The sequence below is a fragment of the Podarcis cretensis genome, assembly GCF_951804945.1.
Source record: "Podarcis cretensis genome assembly, chromosome: 2".
Lineage (NCBI taxonomy): Eukaryota > Metazoa > Chordata > Lepidosauria > Squamata > Lacertidae > Podarcis > Podarcis cretensis.
In genome coordinates, this window is record NC_137171.1 from 85,691,894 (window position 1) to 85,701,532 (window position 9,639).

The 9,639-nt window shown below is 49.5% G+C and overlaps 1 long non-coding RNA gene across 5 annotated transcripts in view; it reads right to left on the bottom strand.

The window, feature by feature from the left end:
* The window catches only part of LOC307210854, a 28,986-nt gene that overhangs the window by 17,308 nt on the left and 2,039 nt on the right, over positions 1-9,639 (bottom strand). For 3 of the 5 annotated variants that reach the window (XR_013836169.1, XR_013836170.1, XR_013836171.1), the window contains exons 2-3: positions 9,493-9,557; positions 3,355-3,476 (exon numbers count right to left, since the gene is read on the bottom strand). This is a non-coding gene — a long non-coding RNA (uncharacterized lncRNA). Of the gene's footprint in view, positions 1-3,354; positions 3,477-9,492; positions 9,610-9,639 lie in introns of those variants that run through there. The other 2 variants (XR_013836168.1, XR_013836172.1) reach the window with 1 other exon arrangement.

Below are 9,639 nucleotides of genomic sequence, written 5' to 3' on the forward strand. Positions count from 1 at the left end.
ATGTTGCCGCGTCGCTGTTTTTGAACGAGTGTTTTTGCGCGCTTCTCGGCCTGCGAAGGATGCGCGGCGGGGCGAGGCTCCCTCGGCGCTGGCGGTGGGCCGGCTGGCTCTCCGGCGGTGGGGAAGTGGCAGGAGCCGGCTGCAGGGTAACCTGACACGCGGGGCTTCAGGGGAGTTTCCTGGGCAGCCTTAGGGTCTCTCGCTCGCCATAAATCAAGCAGCTTGATTAATCTTTACAATTTGTCTTTTAAAACAAACAAGGCGAATTATCAGCTCGTTAACTGCGATTTTATCACCTGTCTAAAACAAACAGCTTCCCTTAACACCCCCCTCGGAAAAAAAAGGGGGGAAACACCCGCAGCTTCACTGAGTGCGGGAAAGGGCAATATTTAAAACGGTGGTTTGAACGCACAGCGCATCATTATGCACGCATTTATGGCAGCATTTCAGAGAGGTACAGGAGCGCATCTAGGCGAGAAAACAATGAAATTACCTTTTTATCCCACAATGCCTCAGTGGAGGGTCTCGATCTGGCCTCTGGGATTTTGGAAAGTTGGAAATTTGTAAAATGTTTGCTCATTTATTAATTAAAAACATGCCCTATCTACACACACACACACACACACACACACACATCCCAACACCCCTCTGAAACCTCGACAGGGCAGGCGGAGGCGGGGCGGGGAAGGCTCTCAGGTAAATCAAAATGTGTCCAACTTTATTCCCGAGTAACAAAATCGAAGCTTTTCTTTCCGTCTCTTGTCACTGGGGCTGGGGAGTGAAATAATTCTGCATGTTGCATGTCACTTTAAAATATCGTTTTGTGGTAAAGGCAAAGCTAATATTAGAACAGGAGAAAAGGTTCAGATCATGAACGGGGGGGGGGGGGAGAGCAAGCTGGTCTCTCCCTCCCTCCCTCCCTCCCTCCTGGCTGCCAGTCCTGGTGGAGCCGGAAGCCCTTCACAACGCGATATTGGGGGAATATCATATTTTCTAGTGCTGGCTTGACACTGAACCCCCCACGGCCCCTTGACCTTCCTTTGATTTGGGAAGGTCCCCTTCGCGTTCCAGGGCTTGGAGGGATCTCTCGCTGCTGCTGCTTCTCCTCCCTCCCCAGAATTTTTACCTGGGGAAGGAAAACGTCCGGCAGGAGACAGAGGAGAGCCCGCGCTTCCTGGTTGCTGCTGTATTGTTTAGATTACGCACGCACGCACTGTGTGCGTGTAGGAAAGGCTTTAGGTTTTGGTGAGAAACAGCGGCTTCTCTTGAAAACAAAACCACGCAAACAAAAATGAAGCGGGTTGAAGATCTGAAAAGGCCAGCAGCATCTGGGACCGGCCTGATCGTGGCGCACACACTCCTGGTGGAGATGGGCTGCTTGCCCCGGTCACCTCTCGTCTCTCCGGGCGCACACTGAGCCTGAAGGACATGGGGCGCCTCCCAGAGCTCACGTCTCGCTGGGCCAGGGTCTGCTCGCGGTGCGTGTGTGCTGGGGAGAATGGCAAAGGCAGTGGGTGGGTCGATCGGCCTTGGCAACCTGACAAGCCCACCATCTCAGCCCACCCTCCGGCCACAGGAGCAGAGCAGGCGGAGCCGTGCTGCCCGGGCCGGCTGCCCCCGCTTCTCCTCTTTCTTACCCGGATCGCCATGGCTCCCCTCCTGCTTTGGAAGAGGGTGGGCTGGGGGTCTCTCTCTCTCCGTCTCTCTCCTCGCAACTAAGCTGAAGAGGAAGCCGAGGACTCCGGGAAGGCATCCGGGAGAAAACAAAGACCAAACGAGCGAGAGAAGCAGCACAAGCTGGAGGGCGGGAAAAAGGGCATTGCAAGGGAGCATCGTCCTAACCTCCAGGGCCCACGGGCTGGGATGGGATCCCCGCAGGAGCCGACGCAAAGAGGGGGCAGCAGGGAGAAGGAGAGGGGGGAGAGAGGGCTCTGGGCTGCGCCTTCCCGCCCGCCTTGTTTGGGAATCTGGAATTGTTTTGTCTGGCTCGGAAGGTGACAGGGAGGCGAGGGCCGGGGGGAGAGGGGCGCAGGAGGGTGCCTCCAGCTCCCCAGAGAGCCCGCGGGGGCTTGGATGGGGGCAACGAGGGGCTGAGCAGGGTGGGCTCTGCCCACCCCCTTTGGGGTATATTATTAAAAAGTTCATTTCCTGGCGAATTTGGCAGCGGCGGGTGACGTCAGAGCCCCGGCGTCTCGGCGACGGCCCGCCTGGCTGGGTAGAAGGAGCCTCCTCTGGCCCAATTACGGGCTGTCAATCTTCCCCTCCCCCGCCCTTCAGGAAAGTGGCCTGGCCTCCCCCTCCCCCTTCATATGGGGCGGGGGAGCAAGGCGAGGAGGCAGAGAAGCCACCCACCCACCCAGATCCCCACCGAGGGTGCTGCATCTGACCTCCGTGCCATTGCGCTCCCCTTGCAGCCTGGCCTGCTTTGCCTGTAAGGTGAGGAGGAGGCGGAATTGTCTCCCCAGCTAGGATGCTGCAAGCGCGTCTCTTTCTCCCTAACCCACCCTAACAGGTATTCACGCTCTGTGCTGTCATTTGCACCCGCCAACAACCCACGAAGAGCGATGATGCAATTTGATCGCGCGCACACTAAAGTCTTGCTTTGACGCTGGAAATTCAATTTATATCTCCAGCACTCTAGGAATGACAGTCTGCTCATTATTTTTTATCTCCTCCCTCTCCTCACACAGCGCATAAGGTATATATATAGTTCCTTGGGCTGGAATGTGTGTGTACGTGGCAGTATTGTCTTATAAGTTGATGCCAACACCAATTCCCTCCTTTTGCAGCTCCAAAAAATCCCTATTAGGGCAATCCCTTTATTAGGCTAACCAGAACGTCACAAAGCAAGGTGCAGACTTTCTTGTCCCCCAGAACTCTTGCCTGATGAAGAGTTCTGAAGCACCCGAAAGCTTGCTTATTGTTTTGTGTAGCATTTTGGTTGGCCTAGCAAGGTCATTGCCCTAATATGGATTTTAGATTATGGGCCGACAAAGCTACCTTCACTTCTTTTTCAAGAGCACCTAGAAGTGTATTTAGTATTCTGGTCCTATACAAGGCAGGTGTGGTTCAGGTGGTATTTTGATTGCATCAAGCATGTATGCAGCACAGCACCGTTCCCAGTTTTACAGAACCTTTTGAAGGAAAACAATGTGGGTGGGGGCTTCTTCGCAGCTCTAAAGCTTGCACTTTTTTGTTAGCAAAATAAATAGGTATGTTATCACTTGAAACTTTGGGGAACTTTCTTATTTGTCTTCCTGTTTCACCTACACTGTTTGCACATTATAAATAGGGATCCTTCACAAGCAACAATGACACACACAAACGATGCCCTCCTGTCCATGCTTACAGTACCTGGCTTTACAAGTGGATCACAATTCCTCCAGGATGCTCAGCCAACTGAAGTGCCATCATCTATTCTGCTCTGTGGCCTGGATCCCGGGAAGTGTCAGGAGAAGCAAAACAACAACAAACACCTGGAACATAATAGCACCTGGGTCAGTCACAGAGGCACTCCTATATTTTCCATCCCAGTAAATTTCACTTTTGGAACTGGAAAGAAAGTCTTTCCTTCCCTCTGACTCACATTTGGTTGATTGCATCCATTCTTCCATTAAATGGCATGATTTTATTTTTATTTTTAAATCTCTCTCTCTGTTTGTGTATATATACATACTGGAGACAGTATTATACCTTGTGGAAGGGGAGAACAGGGGCATCTGGTTCCATTACCTTAGTTAATTAAACAAACAAACAGCCACCCTACCCTCACAACCAGGAAAACTCCCAAATCTTAAGTTCTTCTTGGCTAAAGTTTTCCTAAGGTGCAGGTAGCTGGAGACGGAACCTTCAAAATGTGATGACTGAATTAACGCCATGAATGAAAAGTCCTGTTGACTTGTTCCTATAGCCTTAGAACAGGGGCTTGAAAGGCAAGGGTCCACCTGGAGGAAGAGACGCTCCCCACCAGAGGCGGAAGAGCCCATGCTGCTGAACACCTGGAGAGGCTCCTTCAGCCTTGGTGGTGTCCTTAGCAAGGGCTTGTAGCTGGCTCCATTCTCCCGCCGGCTTCTCTAACGCTCTGCAGGGACACAGAGCCCCTTTTGGAAAAGGGGGAGTTTCTTCCCCCAACTCTACCTTGGGGGCTTGTCGTTTCCAAGAGGGGCTAATGCCCAGTGACAGCTGAACAGCTCAGGGTGTCAAAGGAAGGAAGATCTTCTGGGCGTTTGAAATAAACCAGCCTTGCTTTGTTGACGGGGAACATTAGTCAGAGGGGTTTGCTTTTATTTCCATCCCTTCCGAATACTATAAGATAGATTCAGCAGCGTTTGGGGCGGGTGGTGGTGGTAACAAAACGGCGTTTCGAGAAGGGTTTATAATGTTTCCTTTTTACGACCAAGACTGCGATCCCGTGAACCTAGGATAACATAGTGGGCTCTGCGTTAACGTGCTTTAAGATTGTGGACACTAACCTCTCTCACCTAAGAATCTGAGGGGGATTTAGGACCAAATTTGTCCTAAATGTATCCATCCAAGGGGGCTGTCCTGTATTACGTGACTAAGGTAAAAAGTACGCAAGGGCCTAAAGAGAAAAATAAATGAAATGTCTTTGGGTGTCTTTGAGAAATACTTCTTTCCCCCCATGCCCAACCTCCACCCCTCAAAAAAAGTGACATTAGAGGTGAATAATCGTTTGAGGAGACTGGAAAGAAGAGGCGGGATGCCCTTTCGCGGGTTCCATTGTCAGCCTGCGCGTTTGTGTGCGTGCGCGTTATTAAAGACCCAGAGATGAAAGTGCCTTGACTTTGTAGAAAAGTTTCTCATTAACTGCGCCTTAAAACTGAGAAGGAAAATGACGCCTCTGCTGTTCCTGAGCTGATGCAGGCTGGACAGGCTGCTGTACCTTCCGTCCAAATAGGAAGAGAATTGATGGCTAAATTACGGGAGCGTGTCTCCCATCCTTCCCCACCCCCACCCTCATTCTGCAGAAAGGGCTGGGTCTGGGTCAGGGGTTGAGGATCGGTGAGGTCTCTTAGCATCCATGCAGGTGCCTTGGTAGTCCTGGGCGGCTGTGAAGAGGAACGAATAAGGAAGAAGGTCGAAGGACAGCATAACAATGCGAGAATCCACCAGAGCGAAAGCAGACCGCTTGGGTGTTGAGCAAAAGGGCAGGAAGGGTGGCTGTTTAGCAAGCCTGGCCCTCGACGCAGCGGTTGGCCAGGAGTTTAGGAAAGTTTAAGACGCGACGCTTGCCTGCCCTGCAACCGCAGTCACCGTCTCTCCTGGCCGCTCTAGTTTGTATCTGGACGCGTGCGCCCGATCCATACCTGGGGGGGGGGGTGTCGGGGAAAGGATCACACAGGGCAGCAATATAGTATGGAGGGGGGGGCTCCAGAGGGCTGAGGGAAGGGGGCGAGCTTGGCTTTCAGAACTTCCTTTATCTGGTCGGTTAAATCCGACGGCGATCCTGGCCTGATTGTGCAATGCGCAACGAAGAGCCAGAAATCACAGGCGGCAACTACAGTCCGTGGTCGCTTCGGCTTCAGGCTCTGGGAGGAAATGCAGGCCGAGAATGCGCGCAGCAGAGTCGGGAGGGCTTACTTCCGAGTAGGCACGCTGCAGCAAACTGAAGCGGGGTAGGGGGAGAGTCGGGACTGCATTCATGGACACCCCAAAGAGAGAGTGAGTGTGTGGTGTTCCCACCCTATCTTCGATGCCGTCATCTGCACCCCCGCCCGCAGATCAAATATTTGGAGAGACGTCACTTGTCTATAAACCTCCTTCTTTACTTGCAAGAGCAGCAAGAGGGGTCTGGGGCGGGCTCCTGCTGGAGTAGCGAACTCGAGGAGACAAAGTTGGTGAGTGTGTTTCTAATCTAACGCCTCCATTTATTCCTTCACCAGGCTTGGCTAGTTATGGCAATTGCAGTGGGCTGGCTTGTTTTCCTCCAACCAGCCAGGTCATTCTCTGGTGTGTTGTGTGTATCTCTCCCAGATCAGAGACACAGGTGCCTGCCTCAAATGACACAAGTGAACCGATGCTTAAGGCGTGCGCGCGTGTCACCGCAACAACGGGGCATTTACCTGTCCATCAATTTAAAACAAGCTGGGGAGCGAGGGGTGGGGAAATATCTCTTCAAAAGCAGGGTGGCAGAGGGAAAGGGGGTAGTATCTATAAAGTAAGCATTTTTTAAAAAATCTAACTTATTATGAAAATAGCCTTACTCTCGAAAACAGATTTAGGGAGATCAAAACTTTTACCGCACAAAAGGCTGCTCCGAGGAGAGTAACCCGCAAGAATATCTCTCTTATCTAGACGCCGTCCATGGCATTGAGAGTTTTCTAGAAACTAGAGACACGCAGCTCGCTCAAGGAAGGAGTCGAGAGAAACGAGTTAAGGGCGAAGAATTCACAGTTTTCACCCTCGTTACAACGAGGCACGGAGGGAGGCGGAATCCGATCTCGAGTAAATGATCCGAGGGAGGCTCTCCTGGGCAGTCGGGCGCCCTTGCTCCCTTCGCTGCTAGCAAGGATCCAGGATCCAGGAACAACCCCACACTTCGTCCCCAATTAAACCGCCGCAGAAAAGGCAACATTTAATATACAGTAGTGGCAGGGGAGAGGAGAGGTTTTATTAAGCTCCTCTGTGTGCTGGATTTGAAAGAAAGATTTAGAGTTCTGATCCGGAGCCGGGAAGAAACGAGCCACAAGAGCAGCAGCGTCTTTAGCAAAAATTGCGAATATTAAAACTCTTAAGGTTAGTCATGCTGGCGATGGGCAGCAACAACAACGCACTTAATCTGAGGAAAGGGAAGGCAGCTAGCGCTCGTAGAACTCGTGTGCAAAAGCAAAGTCCCTTGAAATGTTGCTGCTGTTTTTATTAATGCGGAATGGTGGACGGAAGAATGTACCCACTGAATAGTTTGTCTTCTAAATCGTGGGCTTGATTTGGATGGTTTCTTTCCTTTTAGAAATGTTTTTGCTTGTGAGGGGGGCGTTCTTTCAGTCTGCCATCAATGTTTTCTGGGGGTGATTGGATAATTTTCCTTTTCAATTTTTATTTTTTGCTGGGTTTTAAAAGGGGAGTGAGAGTTGCTGAGCAAGCGGCTAAGTTCTCTCCAGCCACCCACCTCGCCTGTGGCAGGAGCTGTTTCAGGCAGCAGGCTCGAAAGCTTCGGGGGCTTCAAACTAACAGAAAGCGGTTTATTAAAAAGTTTTTGAAAGCCCAAGCAGTAGCATAGTCGTGGTTTACATTCAGAGAGTTAAAAGCATATCAGTATTTTGAACATGATTGAGAGCTGGTCCTGTTACATCGTTTCAATGCCCCATAAGGAATGAAAAGAATTGTAAATGTCCAATAGTTATATTGGACACCAAGGGTTCTAAATATGGCCTTGGTTTGGGCGGGATTTTTCAGGCGGTTACCTAGGAAGACTCATGACTTCCATGCAAAACCAGTGCTTTTGTATTCTTGCTTTAACCTAAATATCAGATTTAAGAAAATCCAGAGCGGTAGGAGGCTATTGTAATGATCTGGCAGCTATATTATCACTAAATTATACTTCTACCCAGAATTATTTCCAAATTGCCATACCTGTTGAGTATTAATATAATTAATTCACTTCTACTAAAATTATTTACTATTTTAAACGAAGATTTTAAACTGATGTTAAAAGTGTGACTTGGGAAACGTATTTCTGTTTTTTTTTTTTTAATTAAAAAAAAGCAAGTTGGGTATTGGTTTTGTTCATTTATTAAATGGTGAACAAAACAAGCTGCCTGAGAAAAACGCCACATCGACTACGATCCTGAATGCACTTACTGCTAAGAAGTTAAATCAGCTTAGGGGGCTGATCTACTGTGAAGTGAATGGACTGAGCACTGCAGTTATGGTGAAATGACAATTATGTAATAATAGAACCAAAACACTGAACTGCAGCGGAAAGAAATAAGGCATGTAGTTAGAAATAAAATCATTGCCGGTTTTAAATACGTTTGGATTCGAATTCGCTGGTACATTAACAGCCACTTCAGTTTTATTTGACGTACTTCTGGTTTACTCTGCATGTGCCTGGGATCCAGCCCACCTAACACTACTCTAATTACAACTGAATCAGCTTGAACAAAACAAAACAAATGCAGGCAATTGTTGCCCTTGTTTTAAAATGATGGGGAACCGGACTCTGGGCCTTGAGAAACAGGGTGTGGGTTTCCTAAAGCTGAGCATATTTCGTGACCCCACATCCCTGCCTACTCTGCTTTTAAGTACTTCTCTCTCCCCCCCCCCCCTTCTCCCTATGTTATTTAGTGCCGTGCAGATTCCCAAATCCTAGGTAAGGAGGATGCTTTACGCTGAGTAAAGTATACACTTTGCAACAAGAAGAAAGCGCGATCTCTGAAAGATAAGGAGCTTGCTTAATAATGGGAAAGCTGGAATGGGGCGAACCGAGAAGTTATGGGAGAGGTGGGGGGCAGCAAAAGTCTAAAAAGCAATGAAGGAGTGGAATGGCGCGTGGGGGGGGGGAGGGAGTCTTTGGCGGGTTCAGCGCTTTTTAGCTGTTTGGAGTAAATGAGGGGAATGTGGATTTCCCGGGGCCAATCGCAAGGCTCGGCTGAGCGCCTGGCTGCTGATTGGCTGGTTCTTAGCCTGCGCGTCGCCCCTAGTTCATGTCTACTGAACTGAGTCCAGCTGGCGCCAGAGCTGACATAGGATGCTTTGGGGATGTTACAAAAAAGGCCAGAATAAGTGGAGCTTGCCATCTGAGTAAGAGCTTCTATCCAAGCCTCCTCTCTCTCTCTCTCTCTCTCTCTCTCTCTCTCTCTCTCTCTCTCTCTCTCTCTCCGCTCTCCTTCGCCTCTCCCTCGCTCACTCTTTTCTGCATTTCCATCCTCCAAACAATCATCTCCCCTCCTCCCCCTTTACAGCCTCATAAAGAAACTTTTCAAACATTTGGAGTTAGATTCAGTCTGCTTGGAATTTCTCTCTGTAAGTATGTTTGTTAGTGGAGCCGAGAGGGTGGGCGGGGGGAGGAAAAGGAGACTGCGCTTATTTCGCAGAAAACGCGTTCGAATCGCTGTTTTTTTTGTTTTTAAAGCACTCATCACTCCGAGTTTTCTTTTCTTTTATCTCAGTTTGAACTACAAACAAACGCAGAGCAAAGGGCTCTCTACTTTTCCCCTTTTCTTACAGTTCGTCGCTTATTGACAACTGTAGAAAAGTAGATACTTTTTTTTTTTGTACAGCGGAACATTAAAAACAAATGTTTTGATGTTAGCCTGGGGACGGTGTGGAAGAATGAATATTTTTGAACCGGGAGGGGGGCGGCGGCTACAGACTGTGATGGTCAAAATAAGGACCCTCCTTCGCTCTCCTCTCTTCCCTCCCCCCACCTCCATCCCGTGATTCAGAGGACAATTTTTACAGGACTGTGTCTGCCGGAATCTAACGCGTACTCTTTGGAGCACATCTTCAAAAGGCACGTAAGGTACTAACCGTTCCTTCCTTCCTTACAGGTGGTGATCCCAGGTGTGTGGCAGGAGCCTCTCTCCGCAACTTCCCTGTTTAAAAGAGGGACACACGGTTACCTTTGTCTGCCTTCCGAGATCAACCTAGCTCTCTACCGTTTCAGAACCAAAACCA